This window comes from Dromiciops gliroides, chromosome 2 (genome assembly GCF_019393635.1).
Source record: "Dromiciops gliroides isolate mDroGli1 chromosome 2, mDroGli1.pri, whole genome shotgun sequence".
In the NCBI taxonomy this organism is placed as follows: Eukaryota; Metazoa; Chordata; class Mammalia; order Microbiotheria; family Microbiotheriidae; genus Dromiciops; species Dromiciops gliroides.
This window is the reverse complement of record NC_057862.1, coordinates 230,203,641-230,221,987: the sequence shown is the minus strand read 5'-3', so window position 1 is coordinate 230,221,987 and position 18,347 is coordinate 230,203,641. Positions and strand designations below refer to the sequence as shown.

The 18,347-nt window shown below is 37.7% G+C and overlaps 1 protein-coding gene across 8 annotated transcripts in view; it reads left to right on the top strand.

Moving 5' to 3' along the window:
• Positions 1-18,347, top strand: part of LOC122737954 (neurexin-3-beta) — a 747,838-nt gene that overhangs the window by 498,705 nt on the left and 230,786 nt on the right. The gene's annotated exons all lie outside the window — the stretch shown is intronic.

The following is an 18,347-nucleotide window of genomic DNA, read 5'->3' as shown; positions in this document are numbered from 1 at the left end:
TCCATATGTGGCCAGATGGTTAATACCCCAGTACCATTAGCCCACAAAGGATTTTATACAGGGATGAAAGCCAGTAGGCCTGGCGTCCTGCTGTGCTTTTCTAATAGATAAATTTCTCTTGTTGGGGTGGGGGGTACTGTTTAAGCTATTATAGTGAGTTAGGGGTAAGTCAGAATTATTCCCTTGAGTTGAAAAGAAAAACTACCAAGGTTTCAATCAGTAAAACACAGATATAATCCAAACCCCGATAGGAGAGAATGTTGCAAATGCAATATCCAACATAAAAAGAGATTCATAAAATATCATGGGCATGATATACCAAGCTGCAACACTATCTTACAATACACAGGCACACACACACACACACACACACACACACACACACACACACACAGAGGAAGCTATACACAAGGCATTTACAGCTGAAATATAGAGGTGGCTGGCCATTTTGTTTAAGATAAAGAGGATTAGAAAAGCGAGACTCCATCTTAGCCTGTTCATGTCAAGATGTTAACAAAATAGGGTCCCCTAACAGGTATACCCAGAGAGCTCTAGTTAATCATCATTCATTACAACTGCTGTATTTGCAATTGAAGACACAGACTGCCTGAGAGAATCATGGACCTGCCATATCTTTTCTCTTCACTTACTCTGTTTTAATGTAATAAACTGTAGTCCTGGTGAGACAATGAAGGGATGTGCTTTTTAGGTGCCATCACCCCCTTGACATGTGCATAATTTGTTCCCACAGAACTATGTGCATTTTTGGAAGTCGAAACTTCAAGCTATTAGCATTTTAATAACTCGCCAGCATATGAGCCAAAAGGAACACATGGTACTGAGCAGGGAGAGAAAAGAAGTTGCTGAAATGCTGAAGAAGAGTATATGTTGGAACATGGAGTATATGTTGGAAAGCAGAAGGATGAGGAGTGGAAGGAATGATAATGAATCAGCAGTGAAATTTATTCATTGTCCTTCATCTTGAGTCATTGCCTTACTCTTACTAAGGAAACAAACCCTCACAGAAGAAAAGAAAAGAAGGCGAAAGCTCTCTGGGCAACTAGAATATTATTTTCTTTCCTTGTTTTCCTGTTCATACACCCTCTTTGTAAGTCATGCTGATCCATCTGGGGATCTTTGACTGGAAAATGATCTCAGTCCATTCTTTTGTGGATTTTGCTGCTCCAGGAATTGTCCTATGGCATTATTTGGAGGGTTATTTTGGAGCAATTGTGTCATGAGTTCCCATCTGGGCATCTTTCTCTGCTTCTCTTCCTGACTTCTTCCTACTGGCTATCCCCTTCTCTTTTCTTCTTTCTCTTCTCTCCTGCAAGAAAAAAACATGGAATTCCCCCTATTTCATGTCAAACTTTGCCAGTGATGCATTTCTTTCAGTGTCAGGCAAGCGGATGCATTTCTACGTTCTATAAGCTGAAAACATTCTAGTACTTAGGCTTTCGTTCATTCCTTTTGGGAGTCTGCTTTTGGTGGACAGAGTTATAGTAAACTTATCATGACTTTTGTGGCTAACGCTGACCATGAGCATTTCTTTTTTTTTTTTTTTTTGCGGGGCAATGGTGCTTAAGTGACTTGCCCAAGGTCACACAGCTAGTAAGTATCAAGTGTCTGAGGCTGGATTTGAATTCAGGAACTCCTGAATCCAGGGCCGGTACTTTATCCACTGGGCCACCTAGCTGCCCCCATGAGCATTTCTTAATTAGACAGCCTGGAATCTTTAAAAGCTATGATATTCTCAGGTTTGATATTCTTCTTCACTTAAGTATTTTCTTAAATAGACCATGATGCTATTCTTCTTTTTAATAACTGGGGTTGTGTCAAAGTGAAATCTTTCCAGGTAACCTGATTTTCCTTGAATGAGATCCAAGATAAGTATGACATATACTTATTCCCACAGTCTAGTGTGTCATATTGTAGCATAACTTAGAAATAGCAATGGGTCTTCATACAATTTTTCTTAACTAGTAAGGCAGTGATGAAAAATCATAAGGAATGAACTCTTCAGTTTATCTCCAGTATGAGTGAATAAAGTTGCTTTGATCTCTTGTAAATTAGGTTTGCCTTTGTTAGAATGCAAAAATTACCAACAAGCCTTATGAATACAGGAAAAAAAGACCCTGAATTTCTCTTGTTTGTTTGTTTTTTGCAGGGCAATGAGGGTTAAGTGACTTGCCTAGGGTCACACAGCTAATAAGTGTCAAGTGTCTGAGGCCAGATTTGAACTCAGGTACTCCTGAATCCAGGGCCGGTGCTTTATCCACTGAGCCACCTAGCTGCCCCCTGAATTTCTCTTACCCTCATTCACCCCTTACGAATCAGACAGGTGATATTTGAAACTGTTTCAATTTAAAATCTATGTGTATTTCTTCACCTATGCATGTCACTGTAGTAATCTATGCAGTTTTGTCTTATGACCCCCAAATATCAAAAAAAACCTCTCAACTCTAAATATTAGATCTAAATCTATGTATAATCTGGGAAATGAGGGAAGTTTAGATTAGGATTTTTGCTGTGTGAAATGACTCACTATATAATAAAGTTGTATATTGGCATTTTATCCTTATTGTTCATGGTGTGTCCATTCATTCAAGGACTGCCTTTTAAGTCTATTCAATCATTTTAATAAAGACAGCTAGATGACATGGTAGATAGAACTAAATCAGGAGTCAAAAAAGAACTGAGTTTAAATCCAGACTCAGACATCAACTATGTGACCTCTGTCTGTCTCATTTTCCTCATCTGTCAAATGGGAATAATAATAGCACCTACCTCTCAGGTGAGAACAAAATGGGATAATAGTTTTAAAATGTGTTCCAAATCTTCAAGTGTCAGCTCTTATTATTCTTTGAAAGGTGAATAAGCAAGAAAAATCTTCCTTCCTTTAAAAGATTTTGTGGTTCTATGATCTGAGAAGCATCTTCCTGTGTATCCACCCTTGTCTTATTAGGAAAACTATGTGGTGTACACATTCTAATTCTGTGGAAGGAAACCCACTGTTGCAACCCATTCAAAACTGAGTTAGTTCTCTGTGAAGTACAATAACTAGGGAAAAAAGTAAAGCTAGAGTTGAAAGAACAAGGGGACCCCTCAAATTACTCTGTTTAACTCAGGTCATCTAGTGACCATCTGTTAATCTTCCCTGTGCTAGAATATCCATAATGTGATATTGTATTAGAGATTTAAAGCAATTGGTCAGAAGGAAAGAAAATAATATAATCATATGATGTCAGAGCCGAATAGACCTCAGAGATCATATTGTTCAGCCTTATCATTGTATAGCTTAGCAGACTGAATCCAAAGAAATGGGCATTTATCAGAGTCACAATACCCATGGAAGGGTCAGGACCAGCTCAAATTCAGGTCTCCTTACTCATTAACTGGTGTACTGGAGCCAACTCAAACACACTCTAGAGGGCTAATTGTTAATTTTTCATGAACTTTTACATTTATAAAATTGGCAAACCTAACAAATCAAGGCTTAATTTATTTTTATGTTGATTATTTAGACTAAAGAAAGTGATGGAGAAAATTTTTAATAATTCAGATTGTCCTTGAGTGTGTCACAGACACCTGGTAATCAGACCTTTACCAGCACACTGTTCCGAAGTCCAGTACTGAGTCAGATATACCACTTTCAATACAAAATTATTTTCAAAAAAATACTTAGAACCCTTAATTTTTAATATGGTAAGTATCTATAGGTATAAAGCCACATGAACAAAAGCTTTTTGGGAATCCTTCATTTTTTTTTCTTTTTAGGATTGTAAAGGTGACCTGAGACCAAAAAATCTGAGAACTGCCCAATATAGAATATGAAGTAAATGACTAGATAAGGTACAGAGTCATATTCAGGATTCTAAAAAAAATGGGAGAGAGAACTTTTAGTGGAATGTATTAGGGAAACTTTTTTAGAGTGATGTTTACATTAAACCAACATGTATGTGGCATTGTTGTAGAGCGCTATGCCTTGTGCAAAAAAAAAAAAAAAGATAAAATTCAGATAAGACACAATTCCTCCCCTTTATGGAGCTTACAATATAGTGGGGGGATAAGACAAGTCCAGATGATTTTTTGTTTGTTTGGGTTATTTTTGCGGGGCAATGGGGGTTAAGTGACTTGGCCAGGGTCACACAGCTTGTAAGTGTCAAGTGTCTCAGGCTGGATTTGAACTCAGGTACTTCCTGAATCCAGGGCCAACGTTTTTTTGTTTGTTTGTTTGTTTGTTTGTTTTTAGTGAGGCAATTGGGGTTAAGTGACTTGCCCAGGGTCACAAAGCTAGTAAGTGTTAAGTGTCTGAGGTCGGATTTGAACTCAGGTACTCCTGACTCCAGGGCCGGTGCTCTATTCACTGTGCCATCTAGCTGCCCCAGGGCCAGCGTTTTAACCACTGTGCCACCTAGCTACCCTGCAGATGATTTCAATGTATTTTGTTTCCTTTGGGAAATTGGGAAGACCAACAGTGAAATTCCAAGCTATAACATGGGATAGTAGGGGAAAACAAACAAACAAGCAAACAAACAACAACAAGAAACATCCCCAAATGACATCTTTTGGAGCCAGAAAAATATGACTTAGCCTCCATCTTTGCTTCTTACTACTTGTGTGACCTTGGGCTAAGTTAACTTCACTGGGCCTCAGGTTGCTTATCAACAGAATGAAAGAATGAGACTAGTTTTATCTCTAAGGTTTTCCTTCCACTTCCAAATCCTCTGGTGTATGACTCCCCAGTGGATGCAGAATTGGATTTTTACATCCAGGGAAACTGTAGAACATTACAAACTGTTCATTAATTCCAGGTGCCATAATGTTGTCACAAAATTACAGCTTTTAAGGTCTAATTGCAAAGACTTTCAGGTGGTTCATCAAAACTGCGGTCGAGATTTGGAGGTACAGTCAGAGCATTTATTAGTGGTGCTCAGTCTGTGTTGGGTTTCAGTCAGCACTGCCCCACCAAATGTCACTTGGATCCTGCCAACTTAGCTGTTGGCCTTGGCCCAGTGTTGGGGTTGCTACAGAAGTGGTCTTTCAAACTCCGCCCCCCCACCCCCATCCACAGACTTCAGTCCTTATGACTGATTTCAATTGAAGTCTTTACACATGAAAATTACCTGGAAATATAATTTGAGTAATTAATGGTTAGGTTTACATAGGGTCACATACATAGAATTACAGGTTGAGCGCTGACTTTGGTGATCATCTAATCCAAACTCTTCACTTTATATGTGAACAAACTGAGGACCAGAGAGGGTATTAACTTACTTGCCCGAAGTCACAAATCATTGTCAAAAAGGCAGAATTTGAAGCTGTCATTTAACTCCAAATCTAGTACTCTTTTAAAGTTCATTTTTTTTTTTTAGTGAGGCAATTGGGGTTAAGTGACTTGCCCAGGGTCATACAGCTAGTAAGTGTGTGTTAAGTGTCTGAGGCCGGATTTGAACTCAGGTACTCCTGACTCCAGGGCTGATGCTCTATCAACTGCGCCACCTAGCTGCCCCTTCTAATGCTCTTTTCACTGTGTCATATCCAATCTCAGACCAGGCTTCTGGTGAGATTGTCTTGCATTTTAATTCTTTTCAGTAGCTGTTAATTCTTGTTCAGAACTACCCTTCCAGTGTACGCCAAACCCTTTCCTGCTTTAGGTTCTTAGTAGTTGAACAAACACCGATTAAATGTATTACTAGGTATTTGAGAGACAAAGACTAAACAAACAAAAAAAAAAACCCAAAGCAACACAAAACAAAAAAAACAGTGCCTTGTCCCTGCCCTCGAGGCTGTTACTTTTTATTTGAGGGAAACAACATCTAAGCCGATACAAAGTTTTTTCATAATTATTTTATTAGGTCTGGAGGATCAGGAAAGACTTAGAGTAGGAGGTAGCATCTGAAGGAAGACAGGGATTCTAGGAGGCACAACTGAGGAGAGAGCCTATTCTAGGCACAAAGGACAGCCTAGTTAAAGGAGTTGGGGGAGGAGAAGCAGGGGGAGAGATATGGTATGCTATGTATAGGAACTGTATTCATTCTTACATCTCTTTCTCTTTTTTCCTATTTAAAAACAAAACACAAGGATGTGTGTATCTGTGTGCATTTTTGTTCAACATTCATTAATTCATTCAACAAACATTGATTTTTAAATTTTTTTCCAATTAGCCAACATTTATTTTCACCTTTTCCTGTTCCACCATTGTGAAAGGGGGAAAAATTCTTATAACAGAGATACATAGTCAAAAAATTTTTCCACATTAGTCACATCAAAAAAATGGATGTCTCATTCAGCAATTTGAGTATATCAACATCCTGTCAGGAGGAGGGTAGCATTCTTTATCATCAGTGCTCTTGAATCATGGTAAAAAAAACAAATAAACCACACAACAAAACCTTATTGTCTTTTTTTGTGTAAAGTACAATGTTTGGAGTTAGAGGTAATAATAATAATATGTATGTATTATATCATTATTTTATGTAAGCTTTATTAGATTATCAGATTTATTATATCAGGTAGTAATTAGATAGCACTTTAAGGTTTACAAAGCACTTGACAAATAATTCATTTAACCCTCACAATCATCCTGAAAGGTAGATGCCATTATTATCCCCATTTTGCAGATGAGGAAACTGAGGCAGGTAGCAACAAGTCACTTGTCCATGGTCATACGGCTAAGTGAGACTGGATGTGAACTAAGTTCTTCCTTATTCCAGGTCAAGTGATCAATCTACTCTGCCTGGAAAGAGATCTTGTTCTCAAAAGCCTTATAACCTAGTGGGGATGAGTAGGAAATGCATGTTCACTTAAATGTAATAAAAGAAAGCATGAGCTTTAGTACAAAGGAGAGTAAGTTAAGTATAAAGGAAAGGTCCTGGCATGGGGCAATGAAAAATTTGAAGACAGATGTTCCTTCACATTGAGAGGATATGGGTGAGTTGAGGCAGGGGCAGGGAAGAGCCATCCACTTTGGCTAAAACAGAGTCAGGAAGAGATAAGAATGAAAAGATAGGCTTACACTATATTGTAGAGGGCCTGGAATGCCAGAATCAGGCATTTTACATTCAATATCTATAATTTTTACAACTGGGACAATTGAACCATGGCAAGTGTGATTAACTTGCCCAAAGTGCGTGACAAACGTAGATTTTTAATTTAAATTCAGAATTCTCAATTCTGAGTTAGTCACCAGTAACATTGAAAACTAAAATAACAACAGTAAACAGCTCAAGTTTAAATAATTCTTTACAGTTAAAAAACAACAACAACAACCACAAAACTGAGGGTAGGAATGCATGTATTATTATTCCTGTTTTACATATAAGAAAATTGGGGTTTAGAAAAACATCCTAGATTGCAGTCCTTCATAGACATTTCAAATCCATCATTCCAAAAATGAACTCATTATCTTTCTTCCCCAAACTGCTATCTTCTTTTGAACTTCTCTATTACTGTCAAGGGGACAGTTAGGTGGCTGAGTGGGTCAAATTCTAGGTCTAGAGTCAGGAAGACTCATCTTCCTTAGTTCAAATATTGCCTCAGATACTTAATAGTTGAATGACCTGGGCAAGTCATTTGCCTCAGTCTCTTCATCTATAAAATGAGTTGGAGAAGGAAATAGCTAACCACTCTAAGTTTCTTTGCCAAGAAAACCCCAATTGTATCACAAAGAGTCAGAAATGACTGAAATGACTGAATGACGACATTACTGTCAAAGCTACTACCATTGTCTCAATCACCCAGGCTTACTAAGCCCCACAATAGCTAATGCTTTTCTGAGTTTTACTATTTTTCCTTCTACATACCTCATACATGTCCCTTTCTTTCTTGTAATAGAGCTACCACCTTAGTTCAGTCCCTCATCACCTCTTACAGAGACTATTGTAATAGCTTTGTCATTGGATGCCCTTCCTTAAATTGTTTCCCATTCAAATCCATCCTCCTCTAAGCTGCCAGTGTCCTTCCTAAAACACAGGCCTACCCATATCACATCACTACTCAATAAACTTCAGCAGCTCTATATTGCCTCAAGTATCAAATATAAAGTCATCTTTTTTCCATTTAAAACAATTTCTAACCTGGTCTCTTCCTTCCCAGTCTTTGTATATTTTATACCTGTCCATGTACTTTATGATCCAATTGAACTGGCATACTTCTTATCCCTTACATATAACATTCCATTTCCAGGTTCCATGCCTTTGCATTGATTTTCCCCATATCTGGGATTTTCTTCCTCTTCACTTTTGCTTCTTACTTTCCCTTCCTCCAAGATTCAGCTAAAATTCTATTTTCTGCAGAAGGACTCTCAGGGTACTACCCAGTTGCTAATACTTTCTCCTCCATATTACTTCCCTTCTACTCTGTATTTATCTTGCATATACTTAGCTTTCATACATTGCCCCTCCCACTCATTAGAAAATAAATCCCTTGAGGGCAGAGACTATTTTTACCTTTTTTTTTTTTTGTATCTTTAGTCCTTATCACAGTGCCTACAATATAGTAAGTACTTAATAAATATTTGCCCAAGTGGCCACATTGCTATGAAGGAAATCCTTGATGCAATCAGGTTTGAACCTGTGATTTCACACATGTAAGAAACTCCCTTTGTGGCAGTTCCCTCCACCAATGTAGATCAGCAACTTATGTATGAATTAGACTCTAAGATAGTTGCCTAGAACTGGAGCACTGCAAGTTTAAGGTAATTGCCTACCATCAGTCACACAGCTAGGAAGTGTCTGAAGCAAGATTTTAAATCAGATCTTCCTGATTGTAAGTCCACTACTCTACCTAGCTGTTTCAATCACCTCCTGCTCTGCTAAGGGGTCATGAGTAGTTGATACATTTCAATGCATAGTAGGCACTAGGGTTTTCGATTTGGGGATTTCCTCCTGTATTTGTTTTACTTTCTAATCCGGTTCAAGGCTTTGTTTATGGCCAAGGCTAACAGGCTGCCTTGTGAATGAGCTCTTTTCCACAATATCAGTCTCTAAGATGAAAGGATCAGAACCATTGTGTGGGAAGCTGAGGTGTTAAAGTATTGCATTCTATAATAATTGTAATGTGTTAGTTCAAATCCCCCTTGTATGTGATAGGATGCAGGGTTCCATTTCTGTCAATTGCAGTTCTCTAAAGCAGTCTAATGGAGTATTATAGTTTCCCTTGGGGCCTTTTGGAATGGATGAAGATTCTTTCAGAAGCATCTTTTTTCCCCCTGAGGATTTTACTTGTTCTTGCTTATTCTCATTTTCTGAGCCTGTCCCCTGCTTGGTGTGAGCAGCACCTCCTGGGTCACCTCCACAGGAATCAGTTGTAAAATTGAGAATAGGAAATCAGGACATTAGGCTTGGGACTAATCCTGTGAAGTCCATGGATCCATAAATATTCATTATTGATGAAACCTTACTGTTAAAAAACAACTGTTTCTCCACCCTCCTAACATCTTTTACTAAAATACTTGAGGATTCTTTTGTCATGTTTTCTGATTTACTGCTTGGTTTTCTTTTCAATATAATGGAAGATCACAGATTGAATTGATTTCCTCTATTGTGACTTCAGTGGTGATGGGTGGTGGAGTTACAATTTATGGCCAGATCATTCCTTAGCTTTACTTCACATGTCTTGGAGAGGCCTATAATAGAAAATAAAGGTTGCAGAGATTATAACTCTAAGGTTGTGATCATGGATGAACTTTGCAAAACTGTTTTCAAGAATCATTTTGTCTGGCTGGTGAGATGTATTTGCTATCTCCATATTTCCCAGGACCAGCATCTTCCACGTGTACCTACCTCACCTCTTCCTTTTTCTTACCATGTCACTAGGCAAAGATAATTCCAAACATGTTTAAACCAAATTTACCTGGAATTAGGAGCACCAATTTCTCTTACAAAAAATAATGTGGATGCTGTTCTGCTATTGCTAAGGATAAGGATAATAATTATAATAGTAATAGCAATAACACCACCACCAACCAACATTTGTATGGTATTGTATTCTTTGCAAAGTACTTTATATCTTACTGCCCTCTGGGTACTCTCAGATCCAGGACACTTGCTTCCTAGCCGTCACTCAAACAAGAAACTCCATCTCTCAACTCCAGGTATTTTCACTGGCTGTCTCCTATTCTAGGAACTCTTTCCCTTTTAATCTTAGTCTCATTCCTTCCTTCAAATCTTAGCTTAAGTACCTCCTTCTAAAAGAAGCCTTTCTCAAGTTTCTTTAATGCTGGTGCCTCTTCTCCATTGATTATCAACATTCACTCCATATATACTTGCCTTGTGCATAGTTTTCATATCACCTCCTCTCTTAGACTGAACACTCCATGAGAGACAGCAGAGGCTATCTTTTTTTCCTTTGCTTTATATCCTCAATGTTTAGTACAGTGACTGCCACATGGTATGGGCTTCATAAATGATTGCTGACCTGACACATTATCTAATCTTGAGTTTGAAGATGAGTATGATGTATAAATAGTTCAGGAGATATGATTTCTGGGTAATTAATCATTTTATTAATCATGCTAGTAATAATAAAAGGGGTCAGTAGCACTCTCGAATGCCAAAGTCCCCTCATGGAACCCACAAAATGCTTATGTGCCCTTCTAAGAGTGGGTGTTCCTGAAGTTGGCAATTGACTCTGATTGACTAATGTAATGAAGAATGAATATTATAATGAGAGATGGGCTTATTCTCATGAGGATTTGGGACTATAACTGATAACAAAAAAAGACATCTTTTCATGAGACTACTCTGCCTTTGGAATTATGCCCAAGGGGCTATGGGGCTGCTCATACCCTTTGACCCAGTAATACCACTATTAGGTCTGTATGCCAAAGAGATCATAAACAAGGCAAAAGGAGCCACATGTACAAAAATATTTGTAACGGTTCTCTTTGTTGTGCAAAGAATTGGAAATTGAGGAATTGGGGAATAGCTGAGCAAGTGGTATATGAATACAATGGAATACTATTGTGCTTTAAGAAATAATGAGCATCCAGATTTCAGAAAAACCTGGAAAGACTTAAGTGGACTGATGCTTAGTGAAATGAGCAGAACCAGGAAAACATTGTTCACAGTAACAGCAACATTGTGCAATGATCAACTGTGATAGACTTAGCTCTTCTCAGCAATACAATGGTGCAAGACAATTCCAAATGACTTATGATGTAAAATGTTCTCCACATCCAAAAAAAAAAAAGAAAAAGAAATGTTGAAACAAAATGCAGATTGAACCATACTATTTCTAGGGTTTTTTGTTTTTTGAGCTTTTTTCCCTTTTATTCTGATTCTTCTTTCACAGAAATATGTTTAATTTGATTGTACATATCAGATTGCTTTCTGTCTTGAAGAGGGGGGAGGGAGAAAAATTTGGAACTCAAATTCTTATAATAACAAATGTTGAAAATTATCTTTTCATGTAACTGGAATATAATAAAATACTTTTAAGATTAAAAAAATGAATACTCTGCCTAAGGCAATCTAGACAAAAGGGGGCCCACTTCTGCTTGCACCTGGATGAGCGGAACACAATGGAATGGAATTCACTTTAGATTAAATTCTTTGTAAGTTTCTTTAATTGGGTAGGGTCTGGGACCCAGTACGAAAAAGCATGTATACTGGAGATTTAGGTAATTTCATCCATCAACAATGCCCTTCAGAGAAGAACCTACCTGCTTCTGAAAAAATCCTATTCCTGGGGCAACTAGGTGGTGCAGTGGATAGAGCACCAGCCCTGGATTCAGGAGGACCTGAGTTCAAATCTGGTCTCAGACACTTAACACTTACTAGCTGTGTGACCCTGGGCAAGTCACTTAACCCCAATTGCCTCACAAAAAAAAGAAAAAAAAAAGAAAAAATCCTATCCTTAATTCAATAATTGATTATTAACAGAAGAGAGAAATAATCATTTCTCTCATGAGGAAACAGAGGCCCAGAGAGGTTAAGTGAATTGCCCAATATTACATACTAGGTGAGTCATGGAGATTCTTTTAGACATTTCACGGGATTTCTTTTCCACCTTTGACTCACAGACAGGCAGAGTGTCTCTCCATAACTACTGAGGAGAACAAGGGAAGATTCAAACTGAGACAGACGTATGGAAAGGTACTTTCCACAAGTTTTCTCCTGTGCCTCATTATGAACTGAAGCAGTGAAGTTTTGCTACCCATTACAATGTCAGTGCGGTCATCTGAAAAATAACAGAGAGGCTGCAGAAATGAAGTCTTATTCCTGATAGTACAGAAACCACATCTGAGGCATAGCACAGCCACATTTACCAATGAAGAGGCAAAATGAGACATCTGGGTTAGGGTCTCCATTGACTTTGGCATCTGCTAGCAGGATTGCAATGATCTCTTCATAAGAATGATTGCAATTTCAAATGTGCTGTGTCTAAGATAAGGCCCAAGCATTTATTTATTTATTTTTCTGGCAGAGATTAAATCTCCCTCTTTCCTGCATCTATTATGGATCTCACAGAAAAAAAAAATCTTCCTGATGATAGAGCTAGCTTATCATTCCAACTCATTGAACCAAGACTTATCTTTTCTTTTGCTTTTGACAGAGAAACTGCCAAGTATTGCTGAATGTTGGCTTAAAGATCTCATCGTTGCCTGTGAAATTGGTCTCTGATCATGATTAATTAGTGACCAAAATGAACTGAATCTGCAAAAGTTCTATCTATGGAATAGAAATTACATGGATGTTTCCCATTTTAGTACAAATATGAGTTCTATAAAACTATCCATATGGCTGGTTGTTGAGACAAGCTCTTGGGCAGTGAAAGTCTCTTAACTCTTTATGCTAATAAGGTGACTGTCTGGCTCCTCATAGTAACATGTTTCTAGAATGATTTGGTGAACCTGGGCAAGTCCCTTAGCTTGTCTCATCATCTATAAACTAAAAATAATCAAATCCTCACATGGTTATTGTGAAGATGAAATGAAAAAATATGTGAAGTGCTTTATATATCATTCACTATGAAAACGCTAGCTATTATTGTTACTAAGTTCTTAATAAATGATTTTTATTCATTCATTCCCTCTTTGTCCTGAAGTTGCATACTCTGTTTCTAAATTTCGTGAAATATAAAATGGAAAATCAGGGCCATTTCTCTAACTGTTCAGATGGGTACTGAATGAACTTAAAGAGTTAATTTTTCATAGCTGCCTCATGACTCTTGGAATCATGTTGTTATGGATTATATGCTTGGAGGTCACAGATGGTTAATGAACTCATATAGCAGGTGAGAGAAGTCATTCTAGTTCTCTCAACGATACCTGGGTAGAGAAGTTCTCCCAATTCTAGACATAGTAAATGTCTTTATTCCTTTAGTGAACTAAAGTGAGAGAATACTAGTATATTCCAACACAGCCCAATACCTCTCCCCTAATAGATACTTGATTAATGCTTCTTTTTGCTGCTACTGTTGTTTTCCTAGTTTGCTAGGGTTTTATGTTTTGCTATGTCGGTTTTCTTTTGGCATAGGATCTACCATGCTAGTACCTAAATATGTAATTAGAACTAAAAGATCTTCCACCACTTTCCACCATGGGAGACAGTATGGTGCAGTAGAGAGAGCATTGGAGTTATAATCTGGGACCTGGGGTCCAAATCTTGGCCCTGCCACTTACTACAACTTATATGGCCTCGGGGAAATCATAACATCCTTAGATATCAGTTTCATCACCTGTAAAATGGCAGAGTTTGATTAGACAGCTTCTGAGGTTCTTTAAATCTATTATTTCATGACCCTAATTAGAGAATTAGGAATAAATATGATTTCTTATAACATTTTCCACCATAGGAGGCAGAGTGGATATAGTAGATAACATAATGGACTTTGGAATCAAGTGGACATTTCTTAAAATGTCATTTCTGACATTTGCTGCATATGTGACCTTGGTGGGTAATTTACATAATCTCTTGGACCTCAGTTTCCTGATCTGTAAAATGGGGATAGTGATGAGTGCAGTGCTTACCTCACATGATTGTAAAATTCCAATGAGATAATACATATGTAGAATATTTGGTAAATTTTCTAATACATGAATCATTCAATGAGCATTTTTAAGTCCCTACACTGTGCTGTACTCAACATAATGTAGTTTCTTAATAGATACTAAGATATTTACTGATGTTCAGGCATGGTGCTAGATGTTCTGGATATGTAGATAAAAATAAAAGTCTCTGCCCTCAAGGAACTTACCTTCTATCAAGGGAAACAAGATGTACATATGTAACTATATGTGAAATAAATGTAAGGTGGGCTTCAGGGGGAAGCCCCAAGAAGTTGGGAGCATCAGGAAAGGCTTCATGCACAAGTTGGCAGTTTTATTAATATAATAGTCAGAGTTTTTTAATGGCATAAAGCAAATCTCAGGACATTCCTTAATATTACTGAATCCATGATGGAAACTGACCTCCTAAGTATGTAGTACCACTGCTCTCTTCCCCAGAATTCAATATATGAAATTTATTGTAGAAATATACATACATACATATATACACATCTCTCTGTATGTGCACATGTATGTATGTATGTATGTATGCATGTACATTTCTAAAATACCTTTAGATTATGGTTATGACTATATTAATTTTAATGACAGTACAGCCTTTCTCAGGTTCCTTTTTTTAAATTAAACCATACCATCTAAGAGACACAGAGATATGATACCAATTTGTCGACCTCTAATTGCCAAGACTAAAACAACAAAATAAACAATTCCCAAGAACTCTGAGGTCTACTAAGAAACTCCTATATCCTAGTTTATAAAAACCTTTTCACGGACAATGAAAAGGTTCAGGTTGTGATTGAATCTCACAAACTAATGTGACAGTGAGAATTAAAACTCATAGCTCCTGAATTTTCAGAAGTTGGAAAGATTGAAAGAACATTTAATATGGAATTGAGAACCTGATTACAAAACCCTGCCTCTGCCCCTTCTTATCTGAGTGAACTTGGGCAAATCACTTAACTTCTTGGGCCCTCAGTTTCCTCATCTGTAAAACAAAGGGGTTAGACTAAATGATGTCTGAGGTCTCTTCCAACTCTCCATCTCTGATCCTAATCTGTTGTTCAGTAACTGGGCCAAACTATTATGAAAATTGAGAAAGGGTTCAATTTTGTGAAACCATTCCAAGAGCCAGATGATGGTGCTGGTTAGAGAAGGCTGATTATATCCCTATACTTCAGATCTTATTATCCCAATGCTTACACGCAATCTGTCTCCAAGTAGTTCCTAATTATCAGAGAAGGGGAGCAATAAGTGCTTTGGCAGTAGTTACTGTTTGTTCCACAGTTGCTCTTTGGCAAGTAGATGATATCCTCATCACCAATAGCCATGAAATTAATACTCTAGAATCCAAACAATTTTTTTGTTTTATTTCACTTTTTTCTTTCTGCAATTAAAATCTTTGAGGAATTGTTTGAGGGGTTCATCCACAGGTGTGAAGATTTTGAGGGAGAGGCAATTCTAGAGCCACTTGGTTATGGAAACTGTTCCCGTATAACCTCAGCATAAACTTATTGTAGCTATTTCTACTCTGAGCTTCACTGGTCTCTTTGCTATAGGTACAGGGGCTGCATGAAGATAAAGTGCAAAAACAACTCCTCATCTCTCCATTTCCTAACAACTTTTCCTTTCTCTGGCTGTTTGTTCCATAGTGTAGAAACTGGCCCACAGGAAGTTCCTTGATTCGTTTCATAAATTAGGGATTTACTAGGAAAGCTGGTTTCTAGTAACCATATATTAGACGAATGGATTCAGTATCATTAAGACAGAGGTCCTCCCTGTGCTGCCATTCCTGTCCCCTTTCAAATGAGTTCGCTATAAATTGGACTGATAACTGTGAGGATGGTATTTAATAAAGGACAGTTCTGATACTTTTGATAATGAATGGGTTACATTTACATTCCTACAAATAGGATCATTTAACATTGAATAAACCATTATAGACAATGGTGACAAAACTATGTTTTAAAAATTTCTGTGTTCCTCTGTGCCAAATTACAACTCTTCACTTTCTATTACTGGGACTATTTATAAACTTCTTTCTAAGTACAAACTTACCTATCCCACTCTATCTAGCCAGCCTCAAACTAGAACATGTTTTTTATCCCATCCAGCCATCCACCATTGCCATCTTGCCAAATGCACTGCCATCGAAATCCATATCCTTGTCATTGAGAAAGTTAACCCATTCAGCTTTGGAGCTTTGAGTCTGAAGCTGAACTGTCTTGGTTGGTGACTGAATGAGTGCAAACTAACATACCAACCTTTGCTTCATATCCTATCCAATTGCCCAGTGAGGACATGTGGCTATCTACACTATCCTTTTTTTTCCAAGTACTCTATTCAAATCAATAGTACTATTGCTTCTGAAAAGGACAGGTCGGTTAAATGATGTTTGAATCAACTCACAATCCCTGTGATTCCCCCAAACCAAATTTCTTTTAGTGGTTGCTTTTTTTCCCAAATGACATTTCTCCCTATTAAAAGATAATGTCCTAGAGAGAGGAGTTGTCTTATTCTTTATATTCTTATCCCTCACACTTAGTACAGTACTTGACACATAACAAACATTTATATGCATTTTCATTCATTCATTCACCTCAATTTTTATCAATGATCCCATTTTCAAATGGGGTGACAAGAATATATTTACAATGGTGACCAGATGATAATAGCTTCAGAATATTAATAATGAATGACTTTAGAATAATAATAATGAAAGTTCATGTTATAATCAAGTTAATACAAAAATTTATATCTGCAATACTCTAATAGAACCAGTTTTCTAAAACATCCACTGTCAAGAGAGCAAGATTAAGCAGAAACTACAGTTTATTCCATATATATTCAACCTGTAATGAAATTCTTATCTCTATGAGAACATACCAGTGTTAAGCCATTAACAATCCATGTAGTGGAGAAAAAAATTAAACTACCCTAATTATTTGGGGACATGTTGAAAAATAGTTCATTGAATTTTTCAGTTTTCAAATGATAGTCTTGGCATCATAGCAAGATTACTTAAAAGAATATCAGCTATGGCCAATATCTGGATTGGAAGTCTGAGAGGTTCTTCCAGGTTCCACAAGAGTAAGGAATTGTTTAATGTTCCCCAGAATTCTTAAACCAGTCTGTCACCCTGCTGACCAATGTATTCAGTGCCTTACTCCACTGGCCAATAGAAAATGCCATAGTGATTCTCAGATATTGACATTCTCTTCTGTAACCAGGAATTTTGACTGACCCTAACAATAAAATAGCACACCTTGATCATTCTATGAGATGCCCTCTTTAAAGGATGCTTATATCTTTACCCTTCTTCTTAAAAGATAGCCTAGGTCCTCATTACTCCTTGCTTGTGTTATTGAATCGGCCTCCTAAACATACTCATTATTTCAAGTTTCTCCCCTCTCCAGTACAGACTTCACACAGGTAACAAAGTGACAATATTTTCTTATAAATAGATCTTACCATGTCACTCTCCTACTCAATAAACCCCAATGACTCTGCAGTGCCTATGGGTTCAAATGTTCAAATGCCTATTTGCAGTTTAGAGCCCTTTATAACCAGTCTCTAATCTACCTTTCCAGCTTTAGCTTCTTCCCCGCGCCCCGCCCCCCCAGGGCAATGAGGGTTAAGTGACTTGCCAGGGTCACAAAGCTAGTAAGTATGTCAAGTGTCTGAGGCCGGATTTGAACTCAGGTACTCCTGAATTCAGGGCCAGTGCTTTATCCACTGTGCCACCTAGCTGCCCCTTTAGCTTCTTTTCACACAACATTCCATCTCCCATCTAGGTACCTTTGCACTGGCTATCCCCCATACCTAGAAAGCTCTTCTTTTTCATTGCCATTCTCATTCTCATTTCTCTTAGAATCCCACCACCACCTTCTATATGTGAGGTTTTCCTTTATCCCCCTTGCTTCTAGTAGTGTCTTACTCCTGAAGCTGCTTGAACTCATTTTCCTTGTCTTCTGTGTATATGCATATAGTTATATGTGTTGTCTTCTTTGATAGAATGTACCTTCCTGATGGGTAGATACTTTTATTTTTGTCTTTGTATTCTTAGCACCCAGCACACAGTTCCTAGCACTTAGTAGGCACATAATACATGTTTGTTAATTTTTCAAATGATACCGATGGTTTTAATTCATTTTTTTCTTTTGGTAAGGCAATTAGGGTTAAGTGACTTGCCCAGGTTCACACAGCTAGTAAGTGTCAAGTGTCTGAGGCTAGGTTTGAACTCAGGTCCTCCTGACTTCAGGCCTGGTGCTCTAACCACTGTGCCACCTAACTGCCTGGTTTTAATTCTTATGATAAAAACACTGCGGGGGCAGCT